Source organism: Malania oleifera, chromosome 1, assembly GCF_029873635.1.
Source record: "Malania oleifera isolate guangnan ecotype guangnan chromosome 1, ASM2987363v1, whole genome shotgun sequence".
NCBI lineage: Eukaryota > Viridiplantae > Streptophyta > Magnoliopsida > Santalales > Ximeniaceae > Malania > Malania oleifera.
The window spans coordinates 43,768,417-43,786,108 of NC_080417.1; positions in this window are offsets into that span (position 1 = coordinate 43,768,417).

Here is a 17,692-nt window from a genome sequence, read left to right on the forward strand (position 1 = left end):
ATTTTCATATTTAGTTATAAAAAAAAAGTGAAAAAAATATTAAAAATATACCAAATTTATAGTTAAATTTTGATTTTGGACATGATTAATATTTAGTTTTTCTTAATTTTTAGTAATATTAAAATAAATTTTTATTTTGAATACAAAAAAAGTATAAGAGAAAATGAGTTTCTTCCATATTTCAAGCAAAACTCTATCTAAATGGATCCTAAATGAATTTTGAAAAACAATTTAAGATAATTTTTTGATTACTTATAAGTGACACAATTCATAAATAAAATTAATTTTATAAATATAAAAAAAACCTGAAAACGACTTTCCAATTTAAATATATATATATTAAAATATAATTATATATTATTTTATTATATATCATAATATATTAATTATTGATAAAACATAACTAATTATGGAATGAAGAAGAAGAACAAATTATTTATTTAAATTATTATTAAAAAATAAAAATATTAGTTTAATTAATAATATTATTTTAATATAAATTAATATGATAATTGTATATTATAAATTTACATTAAGAACAAGATTATTGTTAATTAAAAAATAATAATATATTATTTTTAGCCAATGAAAGTATTTAAATGTTAAAAAATAACAATGAACATTATTATTAATTAAATTGTTAACTGAAAAATATTTTTTTAATTTAGAATAAATTTCAAAATAAGTGTATATTATTTTAGTAAGTATTATAACATATTAATTATTAAAAAAATCAATTAAATTTTGGAATGAATAAAAATAACTATTTATAAATTTAAATTAACATGAAATAATTTAAAATTTAGTTATTAATACTGTTTTTAACATAAATTAATGTGATAATAACATCAACAACAAGATTATTGTTAATTAATAAACGATAATATTTTATCATTTTAAATATAAAATATTTTAATTTTAACTAGAAAATTAATATAATTATTATTTAGAATTTCAATTACAAAATATTAATATTTTTATTTAAAATATATTTTAAATTAATGATATATTACTTCGCTATATATTATGACATATTACTTATTATAATTCAATTATGAGTTGGATAAGAACTATTAATTTAAATTGACGTTAAATAAATTGAAATTTTTAATTTAATTAATAATATTATTTTTATCATAAATTAATATGATAATAATATTAATATTAGTAGAGAAATTATTATTAATAAAAAATAATTATTTTGTTTTTATTTTATTTAATAGAAAGTACTTAAATTTTAATTAAAATAATAATCAATAAAATCTTTAAATTAAAAAGTATTAATATTTATAATTTACAATATATTTAAAATAATCGTATAGTATCCTACAATAAAAGTACGTGCGTAAATATCACTTATTTTAAACACAATCAAATATCACTTATAATTTTCAACACTTTTCCAATTCAACATTTATTAGCAACACTTATTAAAATTTAATACTTTTTCTAAAATACACTTCTATATAAGTGATTTCAAGTAATCCTTTAATTTGAAGATTCATCAAATAAAAAAATCTTAAAATACTAAAAATATATATTTAATATTTTTCAAAAAAATATTTGGGATAACTGAGGCACAAGAGTGGGGTAAAATAGGGAGTGTGTGTATAATTTTCTAAAAAAAAACTAACCCACATTTCCCTTTTATTATTATTTTTTTCTTTTTCACTTTCTGTTGACTTTATGAGCCCTCTCCTGTTTTGATTATAACAAATCCAAGATGTCTCACTTATGCATCTAGTGCTTGAACAGATATCTCGTTTAGGTTGTATGCAAGGTCGAGTGACTATCAAAGCATTAAGGAGCTAAAAGTCTACATCACCTACAATATGGCATGATAACTTAAAAGGCAAAGGATGAAGACACTTCATTTGTATTGTAATTTCATTTATTTTTGGGCCTGTAAATAATGCATTCATATATGATGGGAATAACAACTCATTAATAACCTCAGACTGACCTTAGGTCCCTAAACTAAAAAGGCATACGTGCACAAACAAGGGTGAAACTTTTTAAGGTCAAAATTAGGGCATACATTGTTTTTTAAAGGACCTCGGTCGACCAACCATAGCGCGTTATAAACGCCTCAGTCGTCCGACCTTTCATAGCGGGGTTGTTTGCAAAGCTTCAACCGACTGACAAAAAATGAACGCATCTTCCTTGATCGCCCGATCGTTACATACGACCTTTTTAGCGTACTCAATCGACTGGTCTAAATGACCTAAAGAAAGCCCCAACCAACCAAACCTCCATAGGTTAGGTTTTCCCTCTTAGCACAACCGACTGGCATTGTGCTCAGCCGACCAAGCCTCGAATATAATTTGAAAATCATAGAGGGCTCAACCGACCAACGTTATGCTCGGCCAACCGAACCTCTCGGATTGGCGTTATTTTTTGCATGGTCAACTGACCGACGCTTATGTAAGTCGGCCGACCCTCTCGAGTTGCAAATATTTTTAAGCATTAACCATGTTTATTTTTGCCACTAAACATTTCTAAAATCCCCACCATGTCCCTAACAGTTATAATTTTTGGGGAGTCTGTATATACTCCATTCCAAAGTTGGATTAGCACACATTTGATTAGCAAAACATTCTCTCTCAATTTTTTGTGCTAGTCTTGCTATTTTACTCACATACAAGCTAATTTTTCTCACTCTCTTTCACACATTTAGTTATATACTCATTGTGCAAGATTCAAGTTGCCTCTAATGATTGTTTTGACGATAATGCATGTATTAATTCATGTGATATTTACTGTGATGATTCGTGTGCCAAAACATGTGATAAACTATATGATGAATCATCTATTGTTTTTTATAATAATATCGTTTATGATGCTTGCATTGATTTATTTGAGTATTACTATGATATATCTAATGTTGAATCATGTAATAAATCTAATGATAATGGCATGTCCTTTAACAAGGAAATAGAATGTATTATATTAAAAATGAATAAGCTTCTAGTTAGGGTGTCTAAACAGAAAATATTTTTGAAAAATGAAAATAGAAAGTTGGCAAAACAATTGAAAGATCTAAGAAAACATCATGCCACCTTAGAGAAAAAGAAGATTGTTAAAGTGTTGAAAATCATCTATTTAGAAAGAAAGATTGAAGATAATTCTGAAATGATTTTCAAATCCAAAGATGAGAAGTATAGTTCAAACAAACCCTTAAGAGTAAAAAGGAAGAACTTTTTCAAAAAGGATTCATCCTTCAAATCCCATAAGCATTCGTATGCCTCATCAAGGAAAAAGAAGTTTAAATAAGCATAATTCTTCACGTATATACAAAATATGCTTACTTCATGAAAGAAAAGGGCACGTGTGGTTTAACTATTTATTTAGAAGTGCAAGAGGCTTAAAAAAGGAAATGAAATGGATAATCAGCAAGACAAACCCCGTAAGACCTAAGGAAAAATGGATTTAAATTAAAATTATCAAATTAGTTATTTTTCTGCTTAGACACTAGGATTAGATTTAGAGGTTAATAATGTCAATAGGGTAGGGAGTGGTGCGGGGTTAAAATATATAAACCTAGTATCTGCATCCACTTCCAAATGTACATGGCATCTTTGCTAGGTAATTAATTTCAAATGCTTAACTCATACTTAAGGATAAAACATCTTAAGTTAAGCACATTTTTCCATCACACAAGTTTGTGGTTTATGGGATCCATCCTATATCATATATCACTATACCCTAAACTCATTTTTGAATATGAAAAGTATAAATCAAAATCAAGTCATCACTCTAGGCTTAAAACACTATTGATCATGAATGACTAATATATATTGAGTGTTTCTCATAGCTATAACCAAATTAGAGGCATCCACTAGGGGATTGGTCCCTTTGAGTTTAAATTGTAAATCTTATAATTTTGGTTTAATCCCTCCATAAGAAATCTTTACCAAACCACGATCATATCAAGTATAGATTCATCATTTCCTTGGTTTGTATCCTTGTTCCAAATTGTGGTAATATTTAAAGGATACTCCCCAAATACTAAAGAGCATTGTTTACAACATTCACATATTATGCTCTTTGCCCAAGCCTGGACATGATTACCATCACATAATTATTTTGAAAAATGTCCTATCTATCCTAAATACTCTTCTGTACCCATTAGTGATTTAAATGTTCAAAGAGTATTTATTTATCTTCCATTCACAAGCTCTCAAATCATTAAGTCATATCCTTTAGAGCTTTATATACTTAGAGATGAGTTGAATGGCTAATATGATTGCCTAGGTCTTAATCTAGATGAATGTATAAAATTCAAGTAGACCTATGCATATGCAATTTTAAATCGAAAACCATTCTAGCTTGGGCCTCTCAAATGTACTGAGATTCATAAGAAAAGAGCCAAACACAGGCTTATTACCTAAATGAATACTCACTGTGACTTTTGGGTCTGATAAGCCTAATGCAATCAATGCCAAGTTTAAACCATTGAAAATCTTAAGATCCTTGACTAAGATATTTAGAGATGAAAAAAGTATAAAATTGAATAAGTGCATAACTCAGGGGGAGCATTTCTCTTTCATGAATATATATACATATTAAAATGCTCTCATATTCTTATATCATTTATGTCTTTATGCCTTAATGAATAGCCGCACTATACTGAACTCAAATCTATCCTCTGCTCTCTACTATTTATATTCTTTAATGGATAGATTATATTTTATGAATTGTTGATTATTACTGGATTGCATGCTTGTATTGAAAGCCTCCTGCATGCCAGATGTAATTGATGTATATTGCATGCTAGTAGTGGTTTTAGGTTCTCATGTGCCTTGAACTGAATTATAAATTGCTTGATTGAACCTATTAGGTACAGGTTTTATGGAAAAATATCCAATCTACAGGGGGCATGCTTCCGAATTTCCGTTAGAATTTTCCTAAGTAAAACCTTGTTTAAAGATGATTATAATAAAATAAAAGTTAAAATATTTTTGAAAGGATGAGTGAAAATGAATTGAATAATTAAATTTCATCCTAGCATAATCATCAAACATTTAGGGGAGCTAAGATCCATCCCTAGAGAAATAGCATAAAAGACCTATATGCATCACCTCGCTTCTTGATTATTGAGGCTCTTCTAAGAACCCTTAACATCATATCCAGCTTTTAAAAGTCTATAAACAGATATGGAGTGTTATTGGTTATAAGCATAAATTCACGCCTTAATATATATTCTCTAATGCATCTATGGCCTATAAGGACGACCATACTGATCAGAGATGAATATGGTTAATAAATATCCAGTATAATTGTTGAAGAATTGTTTGAGTGCTCACTTATACTTTGTCATATCTAATGAAATCAATTCCTTGTAAAGTATAAGAAATTTATTTCATCTAACATTTAATTCAAATTGATTGGGGGAGCATCCAAAATAAAATTCCATCTTGATATGCTCACTAATATATTTAACTTAGACCTTGGATATACTTTTTGCGGCATGTGCTAAAATGTATTGACTTCATTAAAAATCTTAATGTGAAATATGTTGTTTGCCACTGTCACTTGTGTCACCATATGATCTTGTATTTGATTGTTAAATTATTAAGATCCATATGGTTGTCCCATTCTAGTTATCTTATGAAATTGTGCTTAAATGCTAAATCAGAATAATGTTTGTTTGCTTGCATGATCTTTAAAGTTTCTTTTTCAACAAACACCCTGAGTATTTTTTGACAATATCCTAAAGGGGATATATATTTATTATTATATACATATATATATATATATATATATTAAATTGAATAACTGGTTCGATAACTTCACATGAAAATTTATGCGAACTAGTTAGACTGTTTTTATGCTCAAACCTTCTGTAGACACCCTATTTTTGCCCTAGCCGAATAGAACAAAGGAGTCCCTTCTCATTATATTATTATTATTATTACCTTATTTTTATTATTATTATTTTATTATTATTTTCTTATAATTATTTGTATTATTTATTATTGTTCATTACTAGTATTATAATTAGTGTTACTTTACTATTATTTTGCTAGCATTTTTATTATCCTTATTATTATTATTTTTCATTTTTTATTACTAGTACTTTTATTATCTTTTACTTTACTATACTTATTTTTATTTTTCATTTATTTTGTTGTTTTTGATATATCATTATTATTATTATTACTTTTTGTATTATTACTCTATTTTTATTAGTATTATTATTATTACTTTTTGTATTATTACTCTATTTTTATTAGTATTATTATTATTATTATTATTTTACTGATAATATCTTTATTATTTTTATTCTTACCATAATTATTTATTATTATTTACTATTAATAGTAGTATTATTTTTATTATTATTATCTTATGGATACTTATATTATTATGATAATTATTATTAATATTATTTCCTTTTTCATTATTACCATAAGAATAAAAGCATAAAAAAAAAGAGAAAAAGAAAAAATAGAATCAAGAAAGGAAATTTTGTTAGGGTTTTCAAAAAAAAAAAAATTCTTTTATAAGGGGGGGGCTGCGCATAGCACAGAGGAGGCCGGAAGCCAAAAACAAAAAAAAAAACACAGCCGGGGAGGCCAAGCGCAGAGCACGGCCAAAAGAAAAAAAGTTTTCTCTTTTCTTCTCCTTCTTCTTCTTCTTCTTCTTCTGACTCTTCTTCTTGATTCTTTCTTCTTCTTCTTTCTTCACTCAACCCCACGGCCCCTCCTCCACATCCTCCGGCCACCGCTGCACCACTCCAGACCTCCAGCCAGACGAGCACGAGCCAGCCAACCGAGCACCGCCACGCCGTCGTCTCCCACGATCACACCATAACTCCTACCAGCACGACAACCCCTGCAACTCCGACGACTCCAGCGTCTCCACAGCCACGGCCAGCACAACGACCCCTGCAACTCCGACGACTCCAGCGTCTCCACAGCTCCGGACTGCCACACCAACACTGCTGCCCCTGCAACTCTCCATCACGCACACAGCCACAGCAGCACTGCTGCCCCTGCAACTCCCATCACCGTCTGCTCCACCCATGCCCAGCCGCGGCTGTCTCCGGCCATCTCACAGGCAAACCGAGCCCTCTCCAGTCACAATTCCCATCTCCGAGTCCCTCTGTAAGTACCCAGTGCTGTCCCTCTTCCCTGCACACACACACACACTCACATGCACAGAATACACACAATACTGCCGCAAAGGTGAGATTTTGCTTTTGGTATTTTATTTATTTACTTGTTAATATGGTTATATTTGTATTTGTTATTATGTATGTGTGTATGTATGTGTGTGTATATATATATATACTAACTTTAATTTATTTTATTTTTTTTTGCAGGATTTTTTTATTATTTATTTTTCATCTTGTGTAATAATATTTATGCAGGTTTTATATATATTTGATGTCCATTTGTTTATTTGTTAATTAATGAATTTATTTATTTCTCTGTTTCTTTTCTTATTTTGACTTGTTTTAATACTTAAAGTTTAAGACTTCATTGTATAGGTGTTTATATTAATATGTTATTTATCGTAGTATGTAAATATTCGCATTTAGGCTTTCTATTATATATATGATAAATTTTTAAATATTGTATTCACGATCTTATTTAATCGCGGTGATGTTTGTTTAAATTTTTTTGTGATAATTATTATAAATATTACCAGGTTTGCTCTCATTATTGTTGTCCTATCATGTATATAGTTTATCATTTTAGTTCCTTATTGTTATATATAGTTTTGTCATTGTTACATATTTGTGGTATATTATATATTATGGTGGGTATATTATCATAGAATTTTTTTTATTATTGTTATATATATCTAAGGGGTTCGTATATCATGTTGTTGTGTAGATATTATTTAGGTTTTTGGTGTATTTAGAATATTTATCATGTTTATTTTTCATACGATATTAAGGGATTTTGTTTATTATTTAGGATTGTAATATTTATGCACATCTAAGATTCTTGATTATTTACATTATTTTCATAATACGACCATTTAGGGTTTTGGGTTATTGTTTTATTTTTGGGTTTTGGCTATTTCACGTTATTAGGGTTTTGAGTAGTGTTTTATTTAATTTACTTTATATTGTTATTGCGTATATATTTATGTTCATTATTGTTTATTATTTATTTATTTCTTGTATATGATTGTATTATTATTTTGTCGTGTTCATAATATTGTTGTGGAATTTTTAATGCTATAATATTTATTTGAATAAGTGATATTTATATTTAGCAACTTAGTATTTTAAGTAACATTATACATTTAATTTAATATTTTAGGTGACCGTGTACATTTAGTAATATAGCATTTTAGGAAATATTATATATTATTATTGTATTTTTAGTATGTTAATATACAAGGTATTATTTATTATGGTAAGTTTGGCATTTTAGTTAATAATGTATATTTGGTGTTTTGGTATCATGCTATTATATTATATATTTAGTATATATAGTATTATGATAATTTGTTATTTATTATAGTATTTGTAGATATTAATTATTATTATTATTATTATTATTATTATTATTATTATTATTATTATTATTATTATTATTATTATTATTGTTGTTGTTGTTGTTGTTGTAGTTGTTGTTATTATTATTATTATTATTATATGTATAAAGGTATGTTTGAGCATTTTAGTTCATAACGCGCATGTAGTATTTTAATATTAACATTTTAGTTTGTGTTATGTACATTGACTAGCATGAATTGTGGTATTCTAATATTTTAGTTTATTATTATTATTTTTTATCTTTATTATATGTTTAAATTATTATGTTTATTATCCAAAACCTCCTGGAGTATTATTGTTCATACTTAGAAAAATCTTATAAATTTTAAAAAAAAAATCCTAGGAGTGTATTTTATAAATCTATTTTCTTGATTTTCAATCCCTATGATTTTATTGCGGGGGTATGAGCCTTTGGGCATCACGTACCCTAAGTTCTGAGGGAATATATATATGTATATATTGTATTTATTTTTATTTATTTATTTATTTATTTTTTATGTGTATTTATAAATTCATAAAAAGGAGTAATTTAAAAACTTATTAGATTAACTTAGGGATAATTTCAAATTAATTAGGTACCGTTCGTAAGAACGGGTGCGTAGGGGGTGCTTGTACCTTCCCCTCGCGTAACCGAACTCCCGAGCCTAACTTTGGTAATATAGACCGATTCTACCCCTAACGGGGTAGTAATCATGTGTTCTAACCGCACTAAAGGTTAGTGGCGACTCCGACATTCCATGTTTTTCCTTGAATATTAAAAATAATTTTTAATTTCGCCGCCCGGGGCACACGCGCGCCTGGGACGTCGCGACACCTTCTATTTGATTTCATATGTCGTGTGCTTCAAACTAAAATCTTTCACGGGTCTTATGAAATATTTGAACTAAAATGGTTTGTGGATAATTCTGGTCTGACTATGTTTTTCATGTCATTTAAATCTTTAAATGACCAGTTATACTTTTGTGTGCTCAATTGCTATAGTTTTCAAAAACAGTTATCTTTTTTACATACCCTTTTTGCTAATACCAAAAGGGGGAGAAATAAATACACACTAGCAAAAATTAGTATGCATGCTCTTAGGGGGAGCTTTATTTGGCTATTACCCATTTTTGCATTTGTATTTATCATCATCAAAAAAGGGGGAGATTATTGACTTTTTAAGTCCTATCTCGTTTTTGATAATGACAAATACAAGGTATTTAATATTTGTCAAGTTTGTGTGCAAGTTCATCTTAGCAAGATCGTATGATGACATATGTTACCTTAAAGCAAAAGAAGACCTAGAAAATTCATTTGTTGTAATTTTATATTAAATACGAGTCTGTAATAGTAAAGTAGGAATGGTCTGTAATAATGAATGTGCATTATGCATGTAGGAACTGATAAGCTCAAGACCATAGAGTGACCTTAGGGATCACCCTTCAGTCGACCAATGCCAGGTTTTTAGACGTACTCTCAAAGACCTTAGAATGACCTTAGGTTCTTGCACTTACAAGTAAAATAGTCCCCAATATCACATATATTATCAGGGGCATTTTTTATTTTTATTTTTTAAAAATAAAAATATTAGTTTAATTAATAATATTATTTTAAAACTGATCATGAAATTATTCCAAATATTCAAAAAACTATTGCTACAAAAGTTATTAAAAAATGAAAGTGGAAACGTAAAAATCAATTTTCAATCATTGTTATCAAGAAGCAAAAGTGTTGATTAATCTTCAAGACAATCAATTGATTTAGGAAGAAAGAGTATTTCAAGTCTTTATACATATATAGAACCAAATAAAAATCTCAAATTAAAAGGAGTTGATTTTGGTCCAGAAATTCCTCTACGATATTATCAAGAAATAAATAATCTGCTTGACTTACATGTTTCATCTGCGCACCCAGGCACCACTCCCCCGATGTCCTCTGATGTGTTCTCTAATACAAATCCAGCCTCGACTCTAGGTCGCCAGTGACGGGATCACGCTACATTATCATATAAAAGTTCATTAATATGAATTCAGCTGTGTCAATATAAGTAACACTTGTCAAGTGATGGTCAGATAGTTTCGTAGAAATTACCTTTCGATGATTGACGAACAATTTCGAGCCACCACAATGCGTTGTATCTAGTTTGCTGTGATTCGCAGCATTTTTCTCACAGATAGCCTACAAAATAGATGTAATCACTTTTTATTATTCACATAAATATGAAAAAGTAGTTATTGTAATTAATAGAAACACATCACCTAATAGTTAGGGTCGTGAAAATGGTGACACACCACCCGCCAATCCTCTAAGGAGATCTTATCGTATGGGTGCGCTTCTGCCTGATCTCCCATCTCCCTAAAATGGTTGCGCATTTTGCTGTGATAGGTCTTAAACCGAGAGCACAACTGCGTGTTCACTGCCTTTTTCACATGGTCTGCGGTGAAAATGTCCATATCAAACTCTTGCTGCATATGAAATATATATATTGAATGTTAGAGAATCTTTAGTATAATATATTAAAAGTGAATGAAATGTTTTAGGGTTACTTACCAAGATGCGCTTGTATAGAACCAAGCACTGAGCCTCCGTCACCTTTGGCCAGGTGAAGCAAGTGGCTAGAGCATATTGGCGACATATAATGCCAAGCTCCTGTGACCAGGCTGTGCACCAATTGTCAAGTGGGGCCGTAAAGCCTAAAGGAATGTCGATACAGATCTGCCGCCCATTCCTCTCCAGGTGCTTCTTTAGCGCAACGTTCTTCGTTGCACTGCGGCCTACACTCGTATGCGTTATAGAGGTCGATGTTGAAAGAAGAGTTAAAGAACAATAAGATAATCATACACGTGAAATGATAGTAAATATATTAATCTAAATCAAATACACGTAACCTTACCAACGCTGCTGATTATGGATGGCAACTCACCCTGGGCTTGATCCCCAACTGATGGATCGATGTCGGGTTGGGGTCCCAAGGGCTCAGATGGTGTCACATCAGCCCCGACGTGCTCAGTCACTCTCGAGGATGACCCATCATCCTCGTGGGATGATTTCGTCGATAGCCTAGGCTGATTTAAGGGGCGGCAATCTCCTCGGGCCATGTCTGAAAAATAGTTCACAAGTAAATATAAGAAGATTGGATGTTAGATGGATGCATAGTAAATATATTTTCACTTGTTTCACATGTCAAATACACGGTGACAACATAACACACTTGCCTCCTATATGTCCTCAATATCAGTATCATCCTCACTTTCTAGAGTGTCTTCCTCTTCCCTATAGTACTCAACCATAGTTTCATCTTCCCCATCAATTTCATCACTGTCGATGAAGTCAACATGTACAGAGGGTTCAATTCTAATGTCAACAGTTCCTATGTGTTCTACTGTGGCACCAACCCTATTTAATGGTATAGGATCGATTCCTTCCTCGACAACATTGATAGCAGATTGCGTTGGTACAGGATCAGATGGATGATCGTCTTGGAAAGCATCATCGCTGACACTCTTCTCCCCATCTGAGACTTCTATAATATCATACAAACTTTGAGGAGAAATTTTTTGGGTCATATGCCATTCACCCTTTAATTTTGTGTCCTTAAGGTATAACACTTGTTCTGCCTACGTCGCAAGCACAAAAGGGTCATTTTGATACCATGTTTTACTAAAACTGACACTAGTAAAGTAGGCATCCGTATTTATTCCACTCTTTTTATTGCTAATGTCCCACCAGGTACACTTGAAGATGTGGACAAGTCTGTTAGCTCCATAGTGAAGCTCTATAATGTCATCCAACACACCAAAATAGTCAATTTCCTCATCTTCTTCTGTGCCTAGCACCGCAATGCCACAATTTTGTGTTCTTCTATGCAGTTCTAGGGACTTGGTATTAAAGCGTAAGCCGTTGACAATGCAACCGCTGTAGCGTTTAACTCGTTGATCAGGGCCACATGCCAATGCGTACAAATCTTTACTTGCTGTTGGTTCTTTATTATAATACATGACTTTCATCTATTAATTACAAAGGGCTTTAGATGAGTAAACCATCAATATTGAAAATGTACATTGTAGCGAACTCACGCAGTAGTTGTTACTTACACGGCACCCAAACTAATTGGAAAATTCCTTTTTATGTCTTTCGTCAACATTCCTTTCATTTTGAGCGAAAAGTTCAACTTTATGTTCGCTATATGCAACAATAGTACATGTTAATGTCAACTAAGTATATATGCATATGTAAATACAATGCGAAATAAGGAGTTTTGAACCACGTACTCGATATATGAAATAATTTCATCATAATTATTGAGGACGTAAAAATGTGCCTTTCGTAGGTCATCCATATCAATGAAATTGTAAACCCGTGCACCGAACGACCGAACATTTCCTCGAAATATGAAGCTCCTTGGTTCTTCATCTTCGCTAGTGATAGCATGAATGTCTGCATTTCGCTCCTCACAAGTGAACCTTGTTTCAATATCATGTAGATACATTGAGCAAAATGTAAGACATTCACTATCAATGTATACATCAATGATTGAACCTTCCGATCGTGCCTTATTGCGCACATACCCCTTCAAAGTGGATAAAAGCCTGTGTAGTTTACACAGCATTAGTGAGTTGTACACAAAAAAAAAAAAAAAAACAAGGAAATTATGAGAACATTGTACGACTTTATAATTTACCTCTCAATATGATACATCCAACGATAATGGACCGGTCCTCCAATTATGGCCTCCATTGGTAAATGGACAGCTAGGTGGACCATCACATTGAAAAATGCTGGCAGAAATATTTTCTCCAGCTTGCATAATATGATCATAATGTCCTCCACTAACTATTCAAGTACGTTTGTGCTCAATTTCTTGGAGCACAACTGTCTAAAGAAGATCCCCATTTCAATCAGTACCGAGCGAACATCTTCGGTCAAGTGTCCACGAAGGAAAACGGGCAAAACTCGTTGCGAAAGGATGTGACAGTTGTAGACACCCTATTTTTGCCCTAGCCAAATAGAACAAGAGGTTCCCTTTTATTATTTTATTATTATTAGTATTTTTGTTATCGTTATTTTATTATTACTTTCTTATAATTATTTTTATTATTTATTAGTATTATTATTATTATTATTATTATTATTATCAATTTACTATAATTATTCTAGATTATTATTACTATTATTTTTTTTACCTTATTATTATTATTATTATTATTATTATTAGCATTAGCATCTTATTTTGGTTATTATTATTATTATTATCTTTATTTTTATTAGTAATGTTATCATTATTATTATTATTAGTTATTACTTTTAATATTAGTATTATTACTTTATTTTTATTAGTATTATTATTATTATTATTTTATTGATAGTATCTTTATTATTTTTATTTTTACTATAATTATTTATTATTATTTACTATTAGTAGTATTATTATTATTATTATTACCTTATTGATGTTATTATTATTATGATCCTTATATTATTACTATAATAATAATTATTATTATTATTTCTATTTTCATTATTACCATAAGAATAAAAGCAAAAAAAAAAAAAAGGAAATAAAAATCAAAAAAGGAAGTTTTTTTTTAGGGTTTTCAAAATTTTTTTTATATAAGGGCAAGGGGGCTGCGTGCAGAGGAGAGAGGCCAAGGGCGCAGGGGCGGAGACCAAAAAAAAAAAAGCCTAATCTTTTCTAGCTGGATTTTTGTCCAAGGGGCAACAGCCGCTGCATCTCAGTCTCCCTCTTCTTCCCCTGCTCTCACCCTTTCCTTCACTCTTTTCTCCATTCTCATTCCAGCCTTCCAACTCTGGCCACAGCACTGCAGACCACCATCTGTCAACTCCAGCACAGAAGCAGCCGTCGACAACCACCACGAGCCCTTACCTGTTGTGGTCACCACTGGAGACTCGTGAACCATCCGTGACCAACCTCCGAGCACTCCTCAGCCTAGCCATCATCTCCGGCGGCCCATCAGTACGCCAACGACGTCTCCTCCCTGCAGCAGTAGTTCCACTCCCAACCACCTCAACTTCTCCTACTGCCATCTCCACGCCAGCTTCTTATTCTGGCACTCCTCTGGCCACCGTCGCATAGGTATGTATTGCTTCATGTTTATATATGTATATATATATATATATATATATATATATATGTATGTATGTATGTATGTATGTATGGTCTGTTAGTATTATATAATTCATGGATATGCATGACTTATTACTTTAATATTATCATGTAAACGGTGTATTATTTTACTTTGTTTTTTCTTTCTTTATGGTTATTATGTATGGATAATATAGAATCTTGTCATAAATATTTGGGGTATAATGTATGTTAGGGTGGTTGTATTATCTTGGTGTTTTTTATTATTACAAATTATTAAGGCTGTTCATGTTAGTGTGTTTATTGTTTAAATATTATTTAGAATTTTTGATTTATGTAGGATATTTATCATGTCTATTGTTTATATGGTATTTGAGTTTTCTTCCTCCGCATGTAGAAAAGGAATAAATAAATCAATTAAATTTTGAGAGGCTTCATGAGGCGCTTTTTTCGGAGTTAAACTTTCGTTTGTCCCCATATTTCGAGAAACAGCAGAAAGTCCAGCCGCCTTCCTCTTTTTGCAAATCAAAGCGCAGCTGCTGAAGGAAATTTCCTTTGCCAAAGCTGAAGCACTTCGACGACTTCAAATTCCATGCGTTCGTTTCATATATTCAAAATTGACATATCCAATGTACAGACAAATTCCTACTTACAATTTTTACTTTTAACACTTTAAAAAAGAGAATTTTTTTTTTTTTATACATGGAGCTTTAATAATTGGTCATGATCAATAAGGTGAAATAGACCATAACCATTGCATTCTTTATGTCTTTGAAAATTCTTATAAATTTTTTATTCAAGGTCCGATTTAAAACTTATTTTTCAATAAATCAATTGCGAAATGTTTTTCTGGAGTGTCCAATATTTGTTGAAAAGGTCCAATAATGTATGTATATTGGATCTTTTTAGACAATTATAGATCCTGAGAGGCAATTCTAATTGATCAATAAAAATATATTTCAATGCTATTTTTTCCTTGTTTTTTCGTAGTAGTTTAGCCAATTTATCATGCGGGGTAAAAGGAGGTAAAATAACCTTGCGTTGATTGGCTTCAAAATGTAAGTTTTCTTCCTCCGCATGTAGAAAAGGAATAAATAAATCAATTAAATTTTGAGAGGCTTCATAAGGCGCTTTTTTCGGAGTTAAACTTCCGTTTGTCCCCATATTTCGAGAAACAGAAGAAAGTCCAGCCGCCTTCCTCTTTTTGCAAATCAAAGCGCAGCTGCTGAAGGAAATTTCCTTTGCCAAAGCTGAAGCACTTCGACGACTTCAAATTCCATGCGTTCGTTTCATATATTCAAAATTGACATATCCAATGTACAGACAAATTCCTACTTACAATTTTTACTTTTAACACTTTAAAAAAGAGAATTTTTTTTTTTTATACATGGAGCTTTAATAATTGGTCATGATCAATAAGGTGAAATAGACCATAACCATTGCATTCTTTATGTCTTTGAAAATTCTTATAAATTTTTTATTCAAGGTCCGATTTAAAACTTATTTTTTGGTAAATCAATTGCGAAATGTTTTTCTGGAGTGTCCAATATTTGTTGAAAAGGTCCAATAATGTATGTATATTGGATCTTTTTAGACAATTATAGATCCTGAGAGGCAATTCTAATTGATCAATAAAAATATATTTCAATGCTATTTTTTCCTTGTTTTTTCGTAGTAGTTTAGCCAATTTATCATGCGGGGTAAAAGGAGGTAAAATAACCTTGTGTTGATTGGCTTCAAAATGTAAGTTTTCTTCCTCCGCATGTAGAAAAGGAATAAATAAATCAATTAAATTTTGAGAGGCTTCATAAGGCGCTTTTTTCGGAGTTAAACTTCCGTTTGTCCCCATATTTCGAGAAACAGCAGAAAGTCCAGCCGCCTTCCACTTTTTGCAAATCAAAGCGCAGCTGCTGAAGGAAATTTCCTTTGCCAAAGCTGAAGCACTTCGACGACTTCAAATTCCATGCGTTCGTTTCATATATTCAAAATTGACATATCCAATGTACAGACAAATTCCTACTTACAATTTTTACTTTTAACACTTTAAAAAAGAGAATTTTTTTTTTTTATACATGGAGCTTTAATAATTGGTCATGATCAATAAGGTGAAATAGACCATAACCATTGCATTCTTTATGTCTTTGAAAATTCTTATAAATTTTTTATTCAAGGTCCGATTTAAAACTTATTTTTTGGTAAATCAATTGCGAAATGTTTTTCTGGAGTGTCCAATATTTGTTGAAAAGGTCCAATAATGTATGTATATTGGATCTTTTTAGACAATTATAGATCCTGAGAGGCAATTCTAATTGATCAATAAAAATATATTTCAATGCTATTTTTTCCTTGTTTTTTCGTAGTAGTTTAGCCAATTTATCATGCGGGGTAAAAGGAGGTAAAATAACCTTGTGTTGATTGGCTTCAAAATGTAAGTTTTCTTCCTCCGCATGTAGAAAAGCAATAAATAAATCAATTAAATTTTGAGAGGCTTCATAAGGCGCTTTTTTCGGAGTTAAACTTCCGTTTGTCCCCATATTTCGAGAAACAGCAGAAAGTCCAGCCGCCTTCCTCTTTTCGCAAATCAAAGCGCAGCTGCTGAAGGAAATTTCCTTTGCCAAAGCTGAAGCCCTTCGACGACTTCAAATTCCATGCATTCGTTTCATATATTCAAAATTGACATATCCAATGTACAGACAAATTCCTACTTACAATTTTTACTTTTAACACTTTAAAAAAGAGAATTTTTTTTTTTTAAACATGGAGCTTTAATAATTGGTCATGATCAATAAGGTGAAATAGACCATAACCATTGCATTCTTTATGTCTTTGAAAATTCTTATAAATTTTTTATTCAAGGTCGGATTTAAAACTTATTTTTTGGTAAATCAATTGCGAAATGTTATTCTGGAGTGTCCAATATTTGTTGAAAAGGTCCAATAATGTATGTATATTGGATCTTTTTAGACAATTATAGATCCTGGGAGGCAATTCTAATTGATCAATAAAAATATATTTCAATGCTATTTTTTCCTTGTTTTTTCGTAGTAGTTTAGCCAATTTATCATGCGGGGTAAAAGGAGGTAAAATAACCT